The 22,676-nt window shown below is 48.2% G+C and overlaps 1 protein-coding gene across 5 annotated transcripts in view; it reads right to left on the bottom strand.

Annotated features, from left to right (window-relative positions):
- Positions 1–22,676, bottom strand: part of HIVEP3 (HIVEP zinc finger 3) — a 286,550-nt gene that overhangs the window by 138,314 nt on the left and 125,560 nt on the right. For all 5 annotated transcript variants that reach the window (XM_063355653.1, XM_063355650.1, XM_063355655.1 and 2 more), the window contains one exon: positions 9,943–10,024. The gene's annotated coding sequence lies outside the window, so the exon portion shown is untranslated. The remainder of the gene's footprint in view (positions 1–9,942; positions 10,025–22,676) is intronic.

The following is a 22,676-nucleotide window of genomic DNA, read 5'->3' as shown; positions in this document are numbered from 1 at the left end:
CCCAGCTCTCAAGAGGCTATGCACCAGTGACAGGGTCACTGGACTATTATTTTTAATCCCTGACTTTCCCCTGTGTGCCAACGTATCCTTCGTAGGCACCTTAACACAACATGGTTGAGGTGGGAAGGGACTTCTGGAGATCATCTGGTCCAACCCCCTCCTCAAGCAGGGCCACCTCGAACAGGTTGCCCAGGACTCTTATCTGATGTCAAAGTGCCCCAGGGCTTCCCTGCCCCAGAGCTTGCTGGTACTGGGCAAGTCTGAGCACCATGAAGCACCTGGCATGGACACAGAGAATCTGGTCCTAGGCATCCAGCTATGTACTACGATATCCATCACATTGTGTCCACCGCGAGAGTGTCACCATGCCCTCACAAACCTTCGTCCTTCCACTGCTGGAGCCAGGAGAGGCTGGCATGGGCCAGATGAATGAAAGCTTGAGATCAGAGACAAGAAGCACATGCTGGGTCCACCATATGGTGGTGGTTGGGGGTGTTGGTGGACAGCCGGCTGAATATGAGCCAGCAGTGTGCCCAGGTGGCCAAGAAGACCAACAGCATCCTAGCCTGTATCAGGAATAGTGTGGCGAACCGGACTAGGGAAGTGATCATCCCCCTGTACTCGGCACTGGTGAGGCCCCACCTCGAGTACTGCGTTCAGTTTTGGGCCCCTCGCTACAAGAGGGACATTGAGGTGTTGGAGGGTGTCCGGAGAAGGGCTACAAAGCTGGTGAGGGGTCTGGAGGACAAACCTTATGAGGAACGACTGAGGGAGCTGGGGTTGTTTAGCTTGGAGAAGAGGAGGCTGAGGGGAGACCTTATCACCCTCTACAACTACCTGAAAAGAGGTTATAGAGAGATGGGGGCTGACCTCTTCTCCCTGGTGACAAGTGATAGGACAAGAGGGAATGGGTTCAAGTTATGTCAGGGGAGGTTTAGATTAGATATTAGGAAACATTTTTTCACTGAAAGGGTTATTAAACATTGGAATAGGCTGCCCAGGGAGGTGGTGGATTCGCCATCCCTGGAGGTGTTTAATAAAAGGGTAGATGTGGTACTTAGGGACATGGTTTAGAAGCAGTTTTTGTCAGGGTAGGTTAATGGTTGGACTTGATGATCTTAAAGGTCCCTTCCAACCTCAGCTATTCTATGATTCTATGATTCTATTCTACATCCCAAGGCTGTCCCACAAATTCCCACTGCCATGTGAGAAGGTGCTACAGGGGCTCTAGGTCCCAGCGAGTGCCCACAGGCAGGGATGCAGGCAGCACGGCCCGCAGCATCACCACGTCACGCCTCTGCCTCCCCTCGAAATGAAGCTCCTCTCCTTACACAGTGCAGGATGGGACCCAGCCATGCGCAACCTCATCAAGCGTGAAAAGTTAATGCCCACCAGATCATGAACTGGCGTGACAGAAACCACCAGCAGGTCACTGCACATCACTGCGTGGATTTACAGTGACATAAACTGATTAAGAAAGAAAGGAAACAAGGAGTAAAGCTTTGCCTGGACACAAAGCGCAGATACAGGACAGCCATTTGGTTAGACAAGGGTCATCCCCTTTTTCTTCTCCATGGGTTTTGCTTGGGTTAACTCTAACACAAAGTGAGGATTGTGAAAGCCCAGGAATACTCTGAGGTTGCTGGCAGACGGTTTTATTGGTCTGCCTGCTCCTCCAGCTTTTCTTAAAAAGCTCAAAAGCAAAACAACTGCAGCTCAGACACCCAGCGATCCACCAAGCCCCACGTTCGGCTGTTTACAGGCAAACCGCTACAAAAACACCCCGCATTGCTGGAAGACTCGACACCTTATATTTTTTCGCCCTGCTAAATGCTACGGTGACCTTAAATGGCACGGGTGCTCTCAGAAGTGCCTCGGCTGACCTGCTGCTTATCTGAGCAGCTCCCTAATCTGCCGCTCAGAGCGGCAGGACCTGCCCGTGGACCTCGCAGCCTTGCAGACATCTCCCCCAGTCATAGGTGCCAGCACTTCAAAGACAGGTGAAAATCAGAACACAATAGCGAGCATAAAAGGAAAAAAATAATGTTTCTTTGCTAGGCAGGCAGCGTTTGACTTGCACATGTAAGACTATTTCTTAAGCAGCCTTGCTTTTTTATACCTCTCACAGAACGGATCTGTGCCTACTTTTATTAATAATAGACGTGTCTGTCTCTTTTTTAAATGTTATTAAGATCCACTCAAAGATTTTCCTTGGCAATGAATTCCAGGGCTTAATTATGCACTGTGTTAACGGGCTTAGTGTTTTTAAATGTAATATTTAATCCCGTTAAAGGCCACATGCTCTTGAATTTTCAGAGCAGGTTAAATAACAAGACTGCTGTATCCTGTATACATTTACACTATGTTTATTGTATTGATCGAATTTCTGTGTATCGGATACATTGCCACTGCGATGCGTCTTCAAAGTGAGTCACCCTTTCTAAATGTTGCACTGATTTATAGAAATCCTTCACATCCATCTCAATTAATGCCAACAAAACTGAAAACGTCTGCTGGTCCACACTCATCTCAGTAACGCTCCCCGCATGGTCTGTGGAAAAAATGAGTTTATGCACTGACATTCTTCAAAAGAATACTTCACGTTGGCTGTCGTGCTACCACAACCAGCAGATGACAAAACGCTATTGCTTCCAGATCACCGTAGGATAAACCACACTGTCATCCCAGGACTGCCCATGTCTGATAGCTCTCAGACAAGTTTTCCCCATTGTGTGAGCTGGCTCAATGCACGTGGAGCTGGTTTTACGCTGGCAAAAAGGGCAGCTGTGTGCTGGGAGAGGTTTCATGTTGGAACACCCAAATTTTCCCATCAGCTTCCCCATCACCACGATATGAAAAGCAGATCTAAGACTGATGAAGATTAAATATGTGCACAGATTTCGGATTCGCTCTTCTAAATGCGACTCGTTGACTTTCCCTGTCCATAACCAGGTCCACACTAAGCTCCTGTTTTCAACACTCACTCTCTAGAGACAGTATTTTCTTTCTCTAACCAGAACAAATACGAAAATGACCCTACCCACCTCACTGCTGGAAGATGCTATTTATTCACCTACTTAATTTTGCTTCTGTGGTATTATAATAATAAGAAGAGAAGAAATAAGAAAACAACCAAGAAAAAAGAAGGGCATTTTGTTTATCTGTGTCAACATGAAATGGGGCTGGTAAACACTGCTCTGAAAACTCAAGTATCTTTTTGAGTTTAAAAGTTACTTCATCTTCTGGGATTAAATGCATAACGATAGTCACATGGGATTAAAGCAAATCCAAAACATTTAAAAATGCGAATTACCTCCTTGCCTGTGAGAAGGTGTATTTTTTTTCATACGAACAACATAAGAATTCAGACTGGGCAAACAATATTATAACTGCTCCTATGGCTACAGAATAGCGTTTGAGATATAACTCAAGATGACAACGCATACTTGAGATATATCTCGTTAAAAGTAAAAGTCTTCAACAGCCAAGAGCTCCCATGTTATGAACATTAACAGCAGTAGATCATTTTCCCCTTTGGGATTTCCACTGCGTAAGACCGGTGTTGGTTTAACGCACACACTTGATGCATCCTATTGAGGCAAACCCATCATCCGCACACTTCTCTTAGCAACGTTGTGCACGTAGGCTGAAGAAGACCCATTACGGACAGATAATTCTAAAAGCTGAAGTTCATTTCTTCAAGAGGCTCAAATATTGAAACGCATTAAAAATTTGTGTGCCAATCCTGGGCCTCCATTCGGCCAAACTGTCCCAGCCCCCCCGTCAAACCTCTTTGATAACCCATATGTTAGCAAAGTATATATGGAAGGATACCTTTTCCTCTGAATCCAACAGTGTATGGATATTCCTCTGTGTATTTTTAGTCACGGCATTTCTAAAATTTTCAAAGAATAAGGGAGCCCATGAACAAGCGCAAATTGTTCTGGTACAAAATCCACGCGTAGACAGAGAATTGCTGTTTTAAAATGCACATGGAAACATTTTGCAGAACATCTTTGAAAAAAAAAATCCAACAGAGAAACAATATATCACAAAATACAACGTCTTCATGAGCGTGCTATGGATAAAGTGCAATTGCTGTTGCTTTTTCAAAGACGTGCGAGTGTATTTAAATGATTATGGATGAAAGACAATAAAATACGAAGAATGACATTTGAAAAAGAAGCTTGCCTCTCTCTGTTGATGCTGTTTGTGGCTTCTTGGAAAAGGAATGCTTTTTTTTTTTTTCATTTTGAATATGTACCTTATGGAGAAATAAATGTTTAAACCTGAATCTTCTAAACACTTTCCATTTGAAAGCTGGAACATATAACTGCCCCAGTGCTAGCCTAATAAAATCTGAAGGACTTTCAGATGAACAAAATAGGGGAAAAGTTTCACCATAGAGTCACACATAAATGTACAACTAAACCTGTGGGCTTGTTCTCTTCCATGATGAATTTTTGCAAGAAAACAGAGAGCTGATCTTTGCTAGATTAGACTCAGAGGCGCTTTGCTGGCTGAGGACCTAAAATGCTCTGATTAAAAAAGCTAACATATATTCTCGGGTTACTCCGTCTAACTGCTAAACCAAGTTACCATTACAATAAGATTGGTTTAGAGCTGCCGTCAGCATCTGCCAAAACAAAAGACGACCCTTCCATACCTAAACGACGTAATTTGGGATCTCAGAGATGCCCAACATGAAGTCCAGGCAGGACACACAGTCAGAAAGATCTCACACACAATCTGATCAATTTTGTAGAACATAATAATCCTTTGGAATCTTTCGGAATTAATACTCATTTTAACTTGAAAACCCCTGGGACAACTTTGTACACCAGCTTCCCAAGGAACTCAATGTAGTATAGAGGAGCATCTTGGGAAAGATTCTAAAAATAGGCCCTCTGGTTACCACAGCAAAGCACCCAAACATGCATGGAAATATTTTCGTGCAAAGAGAACCCAGATTTCACATTTTTCTACCCCATCTCCCAAGACCATAACCTGCCGTGGTATGTTACACATACATCCCTTGCTTCCACTTTGAACCTCATTTGCTCGCAGCTGCCCCGTGATTCAATTCAGTCAAACAGGCCTTTTCGTAACTCTGAATGACAAAACCATCAACAACTTTCTAATTTTGCATTTGTGAGCAAACCTCGGAGCCTGGGCGCCCTCCAGGAGACCGAGACAACTGACGTTAGTAGCTGCAGTCCACTTTTACAAACCTCCTCAGCCCTGGGATCTTGGTAAGCTTTGCAAATACCAAATAAGCATCTGGATTCCCCTGTGAAAAAGGCATTACTTATTATCAGAGCAAGATTAGTAGCCAGTGAGCAATTTCTGAGGGATGGCAGAAGAATGATGCGTGGCTGGACCAGGCTTTCGGCTCACGAATATAGGCAAGAGAACTGCAGCATCTTTGCCTGCTGCTCAGCTACAACTCAAAAAGAAGCTGCTTGAATATTTTTTAACAATTTCTGCCTCTCCAGAGATGAATGAACGCTGCTCTCCCTGAGGGACCAGTCCCAGCCATGCTGAAGAGCTGTCTCTTTGGCATCTTGGCCAGGACTTCACAGTACTGGGGGAGAACAGTGACAGTGACCCAACTCCAGAAGCCATGGCCCAAAAAGACCGTGCACTTGTTTTGGGTACGCTATCCTCTTCACCTCACGCCAAGTAAAGGCCATTGAAATCAATATGACCCCAGGTGAGCACTGAATCAGTTCTTGCAGCTCCTGGAGCCAATGGGACAATAAGCAAAGCTTGAGATAGATGTGAGGCACAGCCTTCTCCAGTTGGAGCCCATGCAGGGGTGCGGGTCGGAGCTGCAACTGCCAAGTTGACTGAGCTCCTGGAGCACAGCCCACCTCACTGCTGGAAGATGCTCTTTACTCACCTACATATTTTCATTGCAGCGGTCTACTAACAGTTCTCCAGTGAGAACTGAATGACAATTACTAGTGCCAATGCCCTACAAACTGAAAGTGGCAGGAGTTGCCAAACTACTCTTAGAAACACGTGTCCTGGGCAAAACTGTGTAGGAAGGTGTACAGGAGGAATTCAACAGGATTAAGCTCAAAACAACACTCCAAAGGCTACAAAATTTAACCCCAGAAACTGTTACAACAAAATTTTCAGTGCTTACTTACTTAGCCTTCACACAGAATTAAAGGCAGTCCAATAAAAACACAGGCTTATCCTGGTAAGAAATCATCCACACATTTTAATGTGCCACCTGCATACACTGTGCAAATCTACAAGGCCCTAAATATAAACAGACAGCCCTTTCCTGGCTGTTAAAATGAACACTACCTCAGCTTGTTCTCCGAGCAAGCCAAAATTATAGCTGCTTGGAGATCAGAAACGTTTTAGGGTGGGACACTTCCCCCTCCCCCTCCGTCTTTTACAGTGTTTGTAGTTTTATGAATAAGGCATTCATAGTGCCCAAACCCCAAAGATATCCACCTTGGAGGGAGAGCTAAAATTAGTATTAAGTATACTCCTGAAACTGTCAGAGGAGAAGACAGCTCGTGTGGGATGCTGGAGAGCCGGCAGGCAAAACAACATCCCTGAAAAGGCTGGGTCCTCGCTGTACCTCTTGTTGGAGAGCCCATGGCTTTGCATACGCCCCCCACACACACACATGCTAACCTGTCCAAAAATCCTAGTTATTCCTGCAAAGTCCAGCAAGGTAAAGTTGTGCCAGTGCATACATGCCAGACCAGACTGCTTCTGGGAGCAGAGCACGCACCAAGATGCAACTGTGTGAGCAATGACCGCCTTGAATTTCCATTCCAGAAGACACCAAATCATTTTAAAGGCAGTAAATACGGACCTGACATTCCCTATTATAAAATAACGGGCAGATCTGGATGGAGCACGACATGTTTATCAGCATATGGTCAGGGGAAAAGCAAAAGAAACCTCTTCTTCCCTCCAGATGGTGGTAGGAAGAACATGGCCAGGGGCGCCCGGTTTATGACCTGCTGCAGGAGAGAGGGGACGGGTCAGTCACCTTACAGGCAAAAATCCAGAGCAACTAGGTAAGGAAAGCAGAGCCTCCCTGATCGTCCTGGTTGGAGTGAAACTGTTTGTTTTTATATATATACAGATATATAAATATACACACACACACACACACACATACGTACATCTGTATATATCTCTATATAACCCTCGGTACCCCGCAGTGAAGGGCACGACGGCGGCAGCGCTGGCAGGCAGCACGTGTGGCGCATACCCCTCCTTTTTCCTTCCCAACCTTTGCTTACATTTCATCTAGTCTACTCTGATTCCAAGGTTTAATAAAATTTAATCCCAGCATGTCTTGAATTAATTAATTAGATCTCGTTCCAAGCCACCGTGCCAATTTCTGCAATTACACTGTTCCTCACAGAAGAGTCGGAACCCGGCTGCCTCCAGCCCCTTGAGCAGCCACAGACCAACCAGGGGTTCGGGAGCCGAGTACAACGCAGCAAATGGGATGATTTCAGAGCACTTTGATTTTGCTCCTCCATTCTTTCCCCACTAGAAAATCCCCTGCCGGTACAAACGGCTGTACCCGTGCGTCAGGTACGAACTGTTGTGTCACGAGCTCAGCCCCACTCCACTCCCAGCGGGAGTCCCGCACCTGCAAACTCAGTCTTTATTCATCAAAATTGGTGAGTTGGGACTAGTGGGCTACCTGGTACCATCCAATCCACTTGCTCCAACTACAGCTCTTTCGTCCCCATCCTTTGCTTCTGAGCTTGCTTCCCTCTTCAAACCATCCGCAATAAAGGATTTTTTAATTCCCTGGTATGAAGAAACCACAAAAATATTTGGTTTTTTTCATCAGGAACAAGCTGTGGGAATTCAGGAGAAATGGGGATATTCTGAGATGACAACGGCATTATTCCCTGTACTGATCTTCCCTGACAGATGATTTCCAAAGAGTGTGACATCCCACCAGACACTCTGTGGAGCATTCTCAAAGTGCAACAGCTACACTGTCTTCCCAAAATGTTTAGCTCTCTCTCCTCATCCCCTTCCCTGCCACAGCCTAGAGAAGAGCAATCTCAGGTGCTCGGTGGCCGCAGGGACAAGCACAGCATCCACAAACAGACACGGACCACGGAACAGGAGATATTTCCCACAGCATCATGGTTTGGTTTGCACCATTTCGTGCAGTGTAATTAATTCTGATCTCAGAAGAGCCTCATCAGTTTTGTCTGCTGCCAGTGTGCTGGGCAGGGACGCCGATGAAGTGCACTTGTTTACAAACACGTTAAAGCGTATTTAAAATCCATTGTTTCTCGCTCCAGCTGCCCAAGTAGTTTTTACTCAGCTCCTGGACTCGTACCAAAAATAAAAATGACGGATTGCCAAAAAGGACAGAGACGGAGGGGTGGAGGGAGGGAGGGAGGGATGCGAAGTGGCTAGACAGCACAGCAGATGAATATATTATCCTGCTGCCTCTGGGAACGGAGGTCAGAAGCTGGACCAGGCTGAAGAAACACATTGCAAGAAACACTTGTGAAATTAAAGGTCAGCGAGATAATGAGCTATAACTGCAGCCGAACAAGAAGCATTTGCTGATGGAGCCAGCTCTGAGCTCTCACCGGAGTGCAGCTACCTGCTGCGCCCAGGGTGCAAAATCTGTCCCCTTCAATTAACGCTCACCGACGGGACCGAAGGCCTGGCTGTGGCGCAGCAGGACACGGCTGAGGCTCTCCGGGGAGCTCTGCTCTTCCTTCCGTCACTCTCCTGTTAGTTCCAGGCCAACAGCTTCTCTTCAAGAAAAGGCTGTGCCTTCTGTAGGGGCAGCACCGCCGCCTCCCCTGGCCCGTCCCTCTTCCCAGCAGCTTTCCCGCCCCTCGGCTCGCATGGGGAACGCTGCCGTGATGCCCATCCTACGTCACCGTGTTTCAACTCTGAAAATTACCCGTGGTTGTGGATGGGCAACATAGCCCCGGCTCGGTGAGCCTGGCTACAGACAGCAGCAACCTGCCGGAGGATGTGCATCCCTACAGATGAGGCTGTAGGCTCTAAAGCAGGGAACAGACAAACCCATTTTTCACTCAAGGAGTGTGTTTTTCTGTCTCATATCAGCCAAGTGACCCCCAGCCCTTAAAATCCACCCAACATGGGTGCCAGATACTGGGTTTTGCCTCTACAACATGCTTGGGGCCAGCGTCAACACCCAGCAGCGCAGCACCTTCTTCTGGAGGACTCTCCAAGAGCTCCATGAATAGTATTTTATCTCAAAAAACTTCCCCAAAGTTGGGCAAGCAGCATCCCTAAGGAGGGTAAAACTTCATCAGTAAATTAAGTGACTCCATGAAGGCTGCAAGGGGAAAAAGGCCCAGCTGGAAGGGATAGGGAGAGCAGGCAAGGGAGGGTGGGATTCGGGTACCTGCTGGTCAGGTCACTCAGCTACAAGGGGAGAGACCCAGGAGCAGTCTCTGTTTCTAAACGATTTATCTTAGGCATCTGCTGGATAAAAAACCAGAAAGAAAATCCCGGCAGCAGGAGAGGCAACCTCTGCCCTGGCACTGCAATCCACATCTACCGCGTTCAGAAAATTACAGCAAGCACCTGTACGGGAGCACAGGGTGCTCTGCCTGGGCAGCAACGAACAAAACCCACGGCACGCTGCAAGCAGAAATAAAATAAAACCCCAAGATCAGCAGCCTGGATCAGTCCTTGCTCCTCAAAACATCTTTTTAAACACTCAGTCACCACACGTCTGCTCTAGGAATTGCAAACCTCCATGACCGCATCACCTCGGAGGGGCATAAAACCTGCGTAAATCCAGCGGACAGCAAACCTCCCATCACACCGTCAGGCAGCATGGCCACGGGCACGGCCCTGAGGCACCACGGCCACAGGCTCTGCCGTGCCCCGGCTTCCCGAACCACCAGAGCAGGCACCGAAAGCGATGGCTGAGCCTCTTACCTGTGGACAAGCCGCTACAGGTTCATCTCTCTGATGCTTGAAGGAGACTCAGGTGTTCATACGGTGACCTGGGAAAGGGAGCCTGGGGTAGAAAACACGAGACCTTTATGTAATGAGGCGGTTTTAAACGTATGCCATTTACACCACAGACACAGTCACATCCTCTCCAACTGTGGTAGCGACTCAGATATTTTTGTACTTGCTCCCATCAAGACATTAGGGCTTTTCCTTACTTGCCCTCTCGCTCCTTATCTGCAATCCCTTCTGCTACCATTTTGGCCTAAACTTTTAGGCGTTTTTCTCTATTATGTGCTCTTCTCACGTGGGACCTGGACACTAAATGATATTTGAAAAATATCATTGCAGAGGTTTTTCTTTACATGCAAAATGATTCATTTTCAGCTGTACAAAGACAAGACACAGGAGGCTGGCTAGTGATGGGCTTTCCAGTACTGCTAAAGCCAGACCCTGAATGCAAACTGGACCCTGTCTTGGCTACTTCAAAGCCGGAAAATAAACATGACAAAATAAACATGGAAAATGAACTTCCCTGGGCTGCCTGCACCCCCATCCCTGGTCCTGCCCCAGCCTGCAGCAGGGTGAGCAGCTCTAGCCCAGTCAGGGACTGATCATTCACTTCCAACCTCAGGACCAGGGGGGCTAAGTGTTAATCACAGAATCACAGAATCATAGAATTGCTCAGGTTGGGAGGGACCTTTCAGATCATCGAGTCCAACCATCAACTTAACTCTGACAAAAACCATCACTACCCCATGTCCTTCAGCGCCACGTCTGCCTGGCTTTTAAATACCCCCAGGGATGGTGCCTCAACCCCTTCCCTGGGCAGCCTGTCCCAATGCTTAATAACACTTTCAGTGTAAAAATCTTTCCTGATATCCATCCTAAACCTCCCCTGGCACAACTTAAGGCCGTTTCCTCTTGTCCCATCACCTGTTCCTTGGGAGAAGAGCCCGACCCCCTCTGGCTACCCCCTCCTTTCAGGGAGCTGTAGAGAGCGAGAAGGTCTCCCCTCAGCCTCCTCTTCTCCAGGCTGAACACCCCCAGCTCCCTCAGCCGCTCCTCACAGGACTTGTGCTCCAGACCCCTCACCAGCTCCATTGCCCTTCTCTGGACACGCTCCAGCCCCTCAATGTCTTTATTTGTGGTGAGGGGCCCAAAACGACACAGCACTCGAGGTGGGGCCTCACCAGTGCCCAGTACAGGTGGACCGTCACTTCCCTGGTCCTACTCACGACACTGTCCCTGATCCAGGCCAGGATGCTGTTGGCCTTCTTGGCCACCTGGGCACACTGCTGGCTTATATTCAGCCGGCTGTCAACCAACACCCCCAGGGCCTTTTCCGCCGGGCAGCTCTCCAGACACTGCCCCAATGTGTAGCATTCATGGAGTTGTTGTGACCCAAGTGCAGGACCCAGCTACCACCCAGCCTTGTTGAACCTCACACCACTGGCCTCAGCCCATCGATCCAGACTGTCCACATCCCTCTGCAAAGCCTTTCTACCCTCAAGCAGGTCGACACTCCTACCCAACTTGGTGTCCTCTGCAAACTTACTGAGGATGCACTCAATCCCCTCGTCCAGATCACTGATAAAGATATTAAAGAGAACTGGCCCCAATACCAAGCTCTGGGGAACACCACTTGTGACCGGACACCAGCTGGATTTAACTCCGTTCCCCACTACTTTCTGGGCCCGGCCCTCCAGACAGTTTTTAACCCAGTGAAGAGTACTCCCGTCCAAGCCACGGGCAGCCAGTTTCTCCAGGAGGATGCTGTGGGAAACCATATCAAAGGCCTTACTAAAGTCCAGGTAAACAACATGCGCAGCCTTTCCCTCATCCACCAAACGGGTCACTTTGTCATAGAAGGAGACTGGGTTTGTCAAGCAGGACCTGCCTCTCATGGACCCATGCTGACTGGGCCTGATCGCCTGGTTGTCCTTCATGTGCCACATAATGGCACTCAGGGTGATCAGTTCCATGACCTTCCCAGGCACTGAGGTCAGACTGACTGGCCTGGACTTCCCCAGATCATCCTTCCGGCCCCTCTTGTGGGTGGGTGTCACATTTGCTGGACACCAGGCAACTGGGATCTCACCATCCGTCATTTGCTGGTAAATGACGGAAAGTGGCTCTGTGAGCACTTCCGTCAGTTCTTTCAATACCCTCGGGTGGATCCCATGCGGCCCCAGAAATTTGTGTACGTCCAGGTGTTGGAGCAGGTCCCTCACCACCTCCCTTTGGATTATGGAGGCTTCATTCATGGAAAACTAAAATTCACAACAGGTTATGGGAAGATACCCAGGGAAAAAAAATTCAAAAGGTTGAGATTGGCTTAAAGCAGAGCTAAAGAACAAAGATTTTTATAATTTGTCTGGATGCAGGAAAGAAAGGCAGCATGAGGAAGCTGCTGTTGGGCAGTGCTAATGAAATCACCTTCAGCCCCATGGGGAGCAGCCCCACACACAGGGATGGCAGCGGCAGTGACTGCAGGTAGCGTCCCTGTGGTGGGTCAGAGCATCCTCAGCTGTGGATCCTCAGGGCGGCCGGGCACCCGAGCGAGCGCGAGAGGAGCAACTGCAGCCTGCAAAACACCAGCACGCGGAAGGAAAAGCGGCTTTTCCCTTGTGTGAATCCTTTTAGCTGGAGATTTCTGGGCACTTTATAGTCAACTGTTAATTCTCGTAATCTCAGACAAGCAACTGAGTGATTAGCCCCATTTCACTGATGTGGAAACTGAGGCAGGGAGGGCTGCACTGACACCAATGGAGAGCCCGCATGGTTCCCATGATGTGCCTGCAGCACCACGCTTCTTCCAGGTCCTTCAGATACACCCATCCTTGGTTACTCTTATTGTCTCTTTAAATTCATTTTTCTCATCATACAGGAGGAAATAACTAGAGACAGGTCAGACTCTGAGCATTTAATGGAACTAAAACTGTTAGGCCATCCAGCAATTCTTCATAACATCTTCCCCACCATGCCTTCTGCTGCCAGCAATTAGATTAGATAATTTTAAATGTGTATCCTTATTAGTGGTTTCTCCTGAAAGCATATTGGCAGACACATGCAGATGCAGAGCTAGTATGAAGTTACAAAAATACTCTGTACAATGTTATTGCAAAAGCACATACGCACAAATAAATGTAATAGCAGGACAGAAGTGAATACAAACACTGAGAATACTTTAAATCGTTGTGAACCAGTGCTAAAGGCACTAATGAAGATAAAACACCCTACCTAATAACGACTGACAAAGAAAAAAGACATTTATATGTTAATCTTGCAACTGTCTTACAAGAAAATGTCGTTTTAATTTAACAAGGGTGAAAGACCAAAAAGTTCTAAAAAATCAGTTTAACAACCCGTAGATGTTGTGAGTAAATGTTGGTTTTAGCATCAGAACACGGTACCGTGGGCATGGCTCAGTTAATGCCTGAAGAACGTGCGATAAACAAACATCCCATTTTCTGCTAAATTCTGTTAAGGGACTCTGTTGTCCCTCTCCCAAACGTGAATTTACCTAAGGTTTTGCAGAGATCTATAAAGCCCCAGCTCAGATCTCCGTCATGTTCTGCACCTGCCCCCACGCTGCTCCCGGAGAGCCAGCAGAGTTCATAAAACACCAGAAAACACTCGTTGCTCTCTCATTCCACACACATAAAACTCCAGGCCAGTGAATACAAAGACGGCTGGCGGGTGCTCAGTGATATGAGGAGTCCCGTATACCCGCCGCCTTCCAGAAGGGAAACCAGGAGACATCTATGCCTGTCTCCCTGCTATGGCCGGGCACTGCTACCATTCCTGTGCGCGAAAACCTGCCAAGCTCTGGCTGATCCAGAAAGATCCCACCCTGCATTATTTCCGCACAGTCCACAGCCCATGTTTCTGCTGTTTTCTTTCCTTCTTTCTCTTTTCTTTCCTCCGAGTGGCACCATCCAGCAAGAGGGACAGTGGGTGACCCTGATCACCACCCAGGGGAAGGCAGGCAGGTCCATCTCTCCATCTCTTCTTCCCCTTGGTTGGCATCACCCCTTTCTTGCCCCACTCCCCCAAAAATGGAGGAATTATATAGCAGGCTGCCACATTGGTGGAGCAAGTGAGGATTGAATGGTCCCCAGGATGGGAGAGGGTGAGGAAGGGACTGTATTGAGAGCGGGGTCCCATCCTCTGGTGCATCTTCAATTGGGAGCTGCAATCCTGCAGGGCCGAGGTCCCCTGCTCAGCAGGATTAGCCTGAGCAGGGTCCTGGAGACCAGTCAAATGGGCCAAAGGGTGATGCTACCCACACTAAGTCCCTTGCAACTGTCCCTTTGTGCCAAAGGCCTCTTGATATACGCAGTGATACCGTGACATTTACTTGACAGCAGCATCACGAAGCGCGCTGCGGGGCTCAGCAGGCCATGCGGAGATGCACCACTCAGCCCCAAATCAGCTCACTCCAGACCCAAAAGCTGTCGGGCCACGTTCGTGCAGCACCGGCTTGGCAAGTCCTCCCTCCCCGGAAGCAGCAACGTGAAGATCAGCAAAGGAACGCGCTGACACCGCCATAATTGCTTTGTCATGGTTTGAGTGACACAGGACTAATTTCTCTTCTAAAGCTTGGGAAAACTGCACTTTTAGAAGACTCTAGTGTCTGAATTTGTGAAAATATTTACTTTATAGCCAGCTACGGTGAGTAGGTTTCAAGGTCTCAGTGTTTTCGAGCTTGCCAGGTGTGGGGATGAGGAGGAGCAAGACCCGGGCACTTGACCCAAGCTGGCCAACAGGATTATTTTACACAATGAATGTCACGCTCAATATGAATTAGAAAGTTTGCTGAGGAGTTCTCTCTCTCTCTGCCTTGATGGCTGTGATCCTGAGAACTCCTTGCCCCGGTGCTGGACCCTGAGCCCTTCCCTTCTTCCTGAAGCCGCAGCGCTCGCAGGGTCCCACGTTGGCTGTCCCTGTGGGGAGCACACGGCTTCTGCTGATGGAGTGGGCTGAGCATAGTCCTTGTGTATTTTATATTAGTACCAAGATCGATACTGGCTCTTTAATATTATTAACGTTAATTATTTAGTCTTATTCTATTAAATCTGTTTATATTTCAGCCCTCAGGTTTCCTTGTTTTTTTCGCAATTCCCCTTCCCGGTGGGGAGGGGTCATCGGGTGAGAGAATAATTGTCTAAACAGCAATAAATTGTTGTGGGTTCCTCAAACCGTAACAGCTTCCAGTCCCCTAATGACCCAGTTCAGCCCTTGCTCCATGACACGCTGCCGCACTGGGCAGACATGCCCTTTGCGTGACAGTTTTGCGGCTGAGACGAAAATCCCAACTCCCATCCCAATGGTGAGCAGAGACTGGGGGGGCTGCTGCAAGTACTGCAGGTGGGGTGATGTATGACTACGCTGTGCTGCTTCCTTCTCCCTGCTGCTTCCTTCTCCGTGCCACTTCTCTCCCCCTGCTCACTCAGCGGTGACAGCCCTCACCCCAGTCCAGGCTCTGCTGGCCCCAGTCCTGGAGCACACGCGCTGCCTGCGCTGCTGTGGGCCATGGCACAGCACAACGCAACCGCCTCCAGCTGCCAAGCTGAGGTCCCCGGTCCCCCCGCTCCATCCTTCTGGTGACCGACGCATTTAATTATGGGTCTGCGAGCGCACGTGCAGGCTCCTGCAGGATCTGCTCGGGGAACGCATGGAAAATCTGGCTCCAGTACAGTGTTGCTCTATTTTACCTTCTTTACTGCTTGAAAAACATTTGGCCGTTGCTGGAGAGAGCCAGGCTAGACGCATACATTACAGCACGCTCCAGAAATAGCACACCCTGGCTTGCACAATTTTGCAGCTAAAAAGCTTCCTTTGAGCTCAGCAGCCTGTCCCTGTCCGTGGAGCAGCTCTGGAGAAGGCAAACCCGGGCTCCGGAGCCTGCGGCTTGGGATGAATCATTTCAGGAAGGTTTCATGACTTTGAACGCAGGTGAACAAAGCGTGAGCGGGTTTGATTTCCTCTCCCTCCCTGCCAGCTCCTGTGTATCTTATGCAAAGTGTTTAATGAGCTAATTTGTACGTTGGAGAAGAAGTTGCACGTCAAAGCTGAGCTTTGCTTTGGCCTGGCAAACAGAGCTGTCTATGAGGACAAGCCTCCCACGAGCGCCGCCGTGCCAGTACATCACATCGCCTGCCTCAAAGGGAGGTCAGTCTGCAGAACCAACATGGTTCAGGGCTTTTCTCTGGAAGCCACCACTTTGAGCAAAACATGATGGTTTCTGGGCACAGAGGCCATCTCCAATCTATAAATAAGGATAATTTGTAGTTTGAGGCGGATTCAGGTTGGTGATCTCTGCATAAAAAGCTCTTTATTTTCTCAGGTAGGTTCTGAGGTCTCCAGTCAGCCATGAGAGGTAAGGGCATGCGCTGGAAAATCAAACCGATTTCTGGAATAGTGCATGTTTACGTCAAATTCTGACCTTTTTGGGACCCCATCTCTGAATATATGCAAAGCAACGCCCCTGGTTATTCAGTCTGTAGTCAAGCATTAAGTCTCAAGTGCTAATGGGAGACCACCATCACCTACAAAACACAACAACGAAACAGCTACTAGCGTCCCAGTCCATCTCTGCGGACAGCATTTTGCAACATAAACCCACTGGAAGTGCTGAAAGCATTGAAGAGCCCTCACACAAATTAAAAAGCACGGTTGATGCCAGGAGCTATCAACCACTTGGTACCAACCACTTGGTATTGAATATGCACATCACATTCCCGCATCCCATCCAAGAATCCAAGAAGACCACCACAGTCATATCTCCTTGCAGGACCTCCACAAGGGATCCAGCACCAGTGAGATGAATCCAGCTTAACCAGCGCTCTCAGACTGCACAGATCCCTATTGCCCACACATCTGTTCCTCTGGGATTCTAGACCTTCAATGATCTAGTTGCAGCTGCTGGTTTTGGACTATCACAAATCTTGAAATCCTAAACAAATACCCGTTCTTGCAGAGTAGCTTCTCAGTGGGAAAAAAAATCTTTGGTATCCCAGACATTGGTGTTCGCACTAAGGATCACAAGATATTTTCTTCCCTTATTTAGTGGGCTTGGACTTGGAGTATGAGGATCCAGCACAAACTTTGTCCACTAAATCAACACATGAAGAACTGTATGTCACTTCTGGGAGTGACAGGACAGGAATTTTGCTAGCAAGTTTCACAACTGTTGATGAAACAGCATTGCATGCCTCCTATCCGACCGCCTAAGATCCCATGCAGCCCCAGGACCCAACGCGGAGCAGTGGATGGTTGCGCCGAGAGGGAGCTGTGAGCAACGGGACACCGAAACGTGCCAGGTGAGCTCTGGGGCTCTATTCTGAGCTCTGCCCCAAGTGACCTTCTGGTACCTCTGTGTCACCTCACTTGCGGTGCGATGGAGTGACACCCACCCCTGCATGGCAGGATGCAGCCCCGGCAGCAGGCTGGGTCACGAACTGCACAGGAAAACCAAGCGCTGCCTATGAGGGGAAACCAGAACTCCCTCCCCTCCGTCAGGGCTTGTTTTATGGGCAAGGTTCGCTTTCAAACACGCGCAAGATGGAGACCAGCACACAAGGGCTATCGCACACAGGCATATCCTGCGAAACACATGCTGTCTGGTAGCTCTGCCGCTCCTGCTTTCCCCTTTCCCTGCAAGAAAACCCTTTTTTAGGAAGAGAACACTGTTCAGTGTCCCCATCACTCAGAGAAAAAAGGGAAAAATATAGAGTATTGGTATTGAGCCTGCTACAGGAGACAAATGCCATTGCCTTGATATCGTAAGTACTTTACCCAGAGTCTGCAGCTGTAGCAAAGGGCTTCCAACAACTGATGCGGGCTCTTTGCCATTCACATTCCCTGCTCGCGCCCTTATCTGATCGCTGTCTTGCAGGTCACAGCATTAGCTTGGATCATGTTGGGTCAGAGGCTGCAGAGGTCAGAACCTTCATCCACGGTTTCTGATTTACTGCTACCTGGTGACACCAGTGGCTGTACTGGTGGCATTATTTAACTGTGATGTTCTGGGGACGCCAAACCCAACCGTTTAGATTCCCACCTTTACCGCCGTGAACTGACTGGGCTGCTTCAAACACCAGAACAGCAGACAGAGCCCCACGAGCCTCTCTTTTCCTAGTAAGGCATTACAGACTCTTTTTATATAATTATCCCAGACGTTTTGCCTCGCGTACTTGACTTAGTGCTTTTTTTAGGGGAAAACAAAACACACACACCAAAAAAAAAAAAAGACTGAAGGCAGCTGTTTGCCCCTTGGATTGCAGCAAACCTGAGGTGCTTTGCAACCTGGAAAACAAGAGTCCAACATTTTTTAAAAGTCCTGGGCGGTTGTTATAGCAACATATGCACGTGTGCATGTGTCTGCATGTAAAATAGACTCAAACCCAGGTTGTCACGGGCAACACGAGTCAGCTTCGAAGTCGCACCAAACTTGCTGCCTTGCCTGGTGTCATCTGAAGGCAACAGCCAGCTCCGACAGGGAACGGGAAATATCCCGATATCTCACTGCTGGTGCCAATTGCTGGCTGAGAGCTCAATGCCGTCTCGCAGTTGACTCAGCTCCTTAAGACGAGGGTAATTTTCTTTATCCTGTTTGCTTCCTCCTCCCTTGCAGGCTGCCACAGCACCTTAACCCAGCTGGGTAAGACAAGCTCATGGCTCCCTCCCAAACAGATGGCTGCAAGGAAGGTCCAAAAATAATCTAACCCATTTGCCTGTAAGTTTTGAGCCTGCTTTGCTGATTGGCAGACCCTCCGGAGACCACCAGAAGAAGCAGATGGTCAAGACATGAGATCAGAGCTGGAGACGGAGATGTCAATCAAGGGGTTGGAGTGCCAGGCTCCAGGATGTGGAGCAGAGCCGGCAGCTACAGCAGCGCTAAGCGGGCAAGGGTGCACGGTCCCAGAAGGACTAGGGTATTCAATACTAAGGCTGGCTGCAAAGTCTGGTTTTCACTTTAAAAAAAGAAATTTTTAAAAAATCACAGCCTTGTCACGCTGCAAGAGTCGACCCTTATGTTGTTCCACCCCTGGAAGGATGTGCTGAGCCTCTGTCAATCCCCCCATCAAACTCTCAAGCAGAAGTAGGCAGCGGGGGTGGGGGGGGAAGAAGTGAAAGAAGAACCATACAGCCACTGCAGAAAGAAGAGCAGGGCAAAATCATGGGAAATCACAATAGTTGTAAAGTCTCTGGTGGCAGGTTCCATAATGAGATTTCTGGGTAAAAAAAAAATGTTCACTGTGTCATTTGGGATGTCAAGCTACTCCCTGACTGCACCGGTACCCGGCGTCAGAGCATCAAAAACAAGGCAGCAGCAAAATTATCTCCTTCATCACTTTACCGAGGTTTTTGGCCAAATGCCTCAGGGTGATGTTATTCCACAGCATCCTCTGCACAGGGCTGTAACACAAAAACTCCGGTCTGGTCCAGAAGCCCATTTAGGGTGAGGGATTCATGCTAAAAAATGTGGTCAAACTACCATGTGTCCAAGGATCAGCAATACAGGGCCTGGAGTCTGGAAGCACTGATCCTTTTGGAGAAGTTAAAGGAGGCAAACCTGGACGTTTCACTTCAGTTAAAAAAAAAAAAAAAAAAAAAGAAAAAAAAGGCAGAAGGAAAAAAAAAGGCTGCAAATAATTGATGGGTGTAAACACTGGATTGAAAAGAAATTATCTAGGGAGTGTATTTTCCTAATGGAGTAGATTATGAAAAGGAGAATTTAGCCTGAGTACTACAAAAACAAGCTACCAGAGAGAAGAGAAACCTCTGAGATGGGAACACCTCCTAAGGAAAGCGGCAACAGACCCATTAGCGCATTTACCGCTGGGCTCGGCAAAGCCCTAGAAATTGCTTGTAAGGCTCTGCCGAGCACCGGCTCCCGCCGGGAGAAGTGAATCCGATCTAACCTCCCTCTTCCTCCTCTGGATTTCTAGCAGCTCCTTTCCCCAGCATATCCCCCTTAATGGCAAAGCTGATTTGTTTCATCTGTGGTCGCTCTGCAGCGGGACTTGCCAAACTTTGTTTCCCTGGGCACGACAACAACGGCAGCGACAGCAGCGGCAGCTCCGGGCCATGCGCAGGCAAGACTCGGCACTGGCTGCTCTGGCAATAGCCCGGTTACCCCTAGCAGGACACAAATCACAGTCTGCAAATCCCTTTTCCAGCAAGAACCCCATCGACACCATCAAAGACAGCAAACAAAACCCGTGGACAGTATGTTCACACCATTCCTGCTATTTGCAGTTTGTCTCCTCTTTTTCTAACCATCTCAGCGACGTAGCTCACACCTATTAGCATCCACGAACTTTACCGTTATACTGCAAGGTCAGACATTGCTGTGTACAGCTGTAGTTCAATTAAAGTCAATACACACTATTCTAATTCTCTTTTGTGACTTACTCTATGCTTTTATTGTTGATGCAAAGCGCTACGTTAACAACCTTGGAAACAGAAAACCTTTTTAATTGTAAAATTCATCTTTATGTAAAGGAGAAGCACCAGAAATCCCCTGCACCACTTGAAGTCTCTTATCAATTTCTCAGACTGCCGCAATATTTCAATGTTATTCAAAAGGCACGTGGGCTTTTCACAGACCTTTTTGCAAAGAAAAGCAGATATCTTTGTCTATAGGGAACGCCTGGGCACTCCACCATGTACCCTGAATCCCCAATCCCTTTATCTGGAGCATCCCTGCAGGTGCTCAAGAAGGTGTAAGGAAAGAGCATCGCACACCCCTGCCGCGGCTGACGGCAGCTTCGGGGCAGCCCATCCGGATGGACATCCCCGCAGGTGCTGCTCCGCACACGGACGGGCTGCTCGGAGGCTGGGAGTGATGAGAGATGCTCCGCACACCTCCAAGCACCAACTTGCAGGTGGCGATTTGCAGCAGTGACCTGACCAAAGCAACACCCGCTCTTATTTTTGTCCCTTTTTTATGCTTAGCCTTCTGTTAAAGCAAACAGACAAAGACTGAAGACATCGGGCAGCCCCCAAGAAGTCTGGACTCCTATAAAACAGAACCCCCCCGACCTCGCGCTTCTGGTCAGGAGCCAGACCACTATTGCACGCAGCTGACCGGGTAATTTTAGCTGTCTGGAGAGTGCCAGGAGATGACAGCATTTCTGAAGGACCGTCTGGAGCGGCGTCTGCAGGAGTGGAGGCAGAGCACCCATCACCACCCCGCTCGCCCGGCACTGCAGGGGTAACACCACCGAGGTACATTGCTGTCCACCCCTGACCTACCGCCCCCCCCGGCACAGAGAGCACTTAGAAAGACTCTTTACAAATAAAACCGTCATGAATGTAGACATTTGTTACCCCCGCAGCTTTATTTTTTAACCCGCGGTGCAATGTTGCCGTAAGAAATTGAATACTTGAGCATTAAGTATGTGTTACAGCGCTGCCTTATACAGCAGCAAAGTGATTAATTAAAATTTACAAGAGTAATGCAAATGCCTAAACATGTTTCTTGGCGGTAACTCCTGTAACCCGCTGCCAATAACATCTCAAACTAACGACAACCCTAAAGTCAACCTTTGGGAGCCATGAAGAGCCTCTCTGAACTAAGCCAGTTGGTAACGGGAGAAGAACGAAGAGATACGCGATTCTTCAGGAAAAACAAAACACGCAAATACAGTACTGTCTGGGATCTCTGACTCGCACTGGGAATAGCCCCATCCCAAGCTATAAATACTGTCCAAAGCTCAGTTTTGTTAAGTATTACGCTGCGGCACTGAAAAGCCGTATAAAACGGTGAAACGGCCAAATTCACATCCAGCTCCGCGATCCGTGAGATGCTGAGCACTTCCAGCTAACCCTGAGCCATGCCAAACACTCTGCAAAATCAGAGGCTAAATTACTCCCTGGGAGGATTTCTTCATAAAACTCCAGAGGACACAGATATTGATCACGCTTCTTCCCCGCTCCCCCCAAATCCGCTCACAGAATATAATCCAATAATTTGATACTTTGGGTAACCTTTGAAAACCTAAGATCGACATTTCCCGAGGGCAATGCTTGAGACTAAATTAGAGTCGAGGAGGTAAAACTGGGGTTAAAGCTGTTGATTTAAATTGGGGGGGGGGGGGAGGGGGAAGATTCAGGACAATGTCACCGTCGACTATGGCAGGTTTACAGAGGTGTAACCCATCAGAGCCGGTCCCGTCACTGGAAGCTGGGTGCGTAAATCAAATGAACGAGAGGGGAGAGACTCTTTAAAGGCTGATCTCACTGTGCTGTTCTCTTAACAACACATTCCCGTCGCAACGTGTAAATAAATGCAAAACTTTCAGCGTGCTGGACTAATCTATACCAGCTCTTAAAGGACCTCCTCGTATTTAATTATCATCACTAAATGATTTCAGTGTTTTCAAAGCACACTAGTTGCTTACTGGTAATGATTTCACCGCCGTGAAACAAACCTTGCAATGCTGAATGGGAATCTTACTCATGGAAACACAGCTCATTTATAACTTTATTTTAGACACTTAAATTAGTAAGGATCAACTCGGTCCTACTGGAATAATAATTTTAGCAGCAGAGTCAAAAAGCAAATGAAAAATAAAATGCCTTACCCCAAGTAAAAATAATTGTGCTGTTCAACCACTTCTCTACAAAACCCTCTCAGCTCCCCCCTCCAACTGGAAATTTCTCATGGCAGAAGTCCTGGATTTGGGAAGGAGATCTTTACAGCT

Source organism: Chroicocephalus ridibundus, chromosome 19 (assembly GCF_963924245.1).
Source record: "Chroicocephalus ridibundus chromosome 19, bChrRid1.1, whole genome shotgun sequence".
Taxonomy (NCBI): domain Eukaryota; kingdom Metazoa; phylum Chordata; class Aves; order Charadriiformes; family Laridae; genus Chroicocephalus; species Chroicocephalus ridibundus.
This window is presented reverse-complemented; position numbering and strand designations above follow the sequence as displayed.